Below are 1,228 nucleotides of genomic sequence, written 5' to 3' on the forward strand. Positions count from 1 at the left end.
TTATGTGTGTGTAATAATCATCCTCTACAAAAACTCTTGATTTCCTGCAGTACTAAAACAACAAAAGGCCTGATGTGACAGTCGATAATGTTTTCTTGGTCAGTCACTTTATTTGGCAGTCTCTGTTATGAAGGGCTGTTATATTCATTTTTCTCTATGAGCACATTTAACTTAGAAACTGAAAAGATTGTCCTTTCAGATACTGTACTTTTTTAGAGACCCGCTACCTAATGATGAGACTTCAGGAACCTTTGGATCATTGGTGTCAAACCTGAGCAGCATAAGGAGAGTTACCACACTGGGGTACAGACTGGAATGGAGTGTCAGATCCTGAGTGAGATGAGGAAAGTATCCACACCAAGATGCCGGGTGGGCTAGGGGCCAGTTTGGGGAGTTTATGTGCAGCCGGATGATCTGTGCAAGATGTCTTAACATACTTACTGTTAAGAAGGTGTCCATGACAGGGGCAGAATTCCAGCACAGGGTGCCAGAGCTCAAGATAAGTCAGGAGGACATCCATGCAGATAAGGGGGTGAGGATAACAATGTTTACACACAGAGATTTTACATATAGTGGAATTAATCACATAAGTAAATATATCAAGTATAACGAGAGCCAAGTTCCTCAGTACTAGACTAGCAAGTTATAAATAGGGGAAGGAAAAAATCGAAAATGAATCTGGTGGTGTTGGATTAGAATTGGAAGTATTAGCATGAACTCATATAATGAGATATGTATATTCCTTATCCAGTGTCAGAAGGCCTTCAAATTGCAATACCACACCTACAACCTAGAATTTGGTTAACAAATACCATTCTGCTCTGAAAGGAACAAGAGCTGTTTAGGGAAATGGCTGATTTGAGGGCACGGTAAGGAAAAGAGTAAATGAGTCTGGAAAACCTGGTGGTGTGGCAGAAAGCAAGGGATTACTCAGTGAGTGATGGAGACATGCCAAAGGGACACAGAAGTCAGCTTGAAGGTATTTCCACAAGACAAATCTGGTACAATCTGGGCATCAACCAACATAGATGATTATAAAACTATTATCAGTTTAAGAATGAGAAAATTGTAAGTCAATAATGATATAAATAATGAATGAATGAACAAATGGATAAATAAATAAACAAATAAGTAGAAAATGTGATGAGGAAAATGAATATTTACATAATTTCAAGGTACCTTCTGGCAAAATGTTTTTAAATACAGAAGGAAACAGTAACTGCACAAT

This window comes from Trichechus manatus, unplaced genomic scaffold (assembly GCF_000243295.1).
Source record: "Trichechus manatus latirostris isolate Lorelei unplaced genomic scaffold, TriManLat1.0 scaffold00013, whole genome shotgun sequence".
Lineage (NCBI taxonomy): Eukaryota > Metazoa > Chordata > Mammalia > Sirenia > Trichechidae > Trichechus > Trichechus manatus.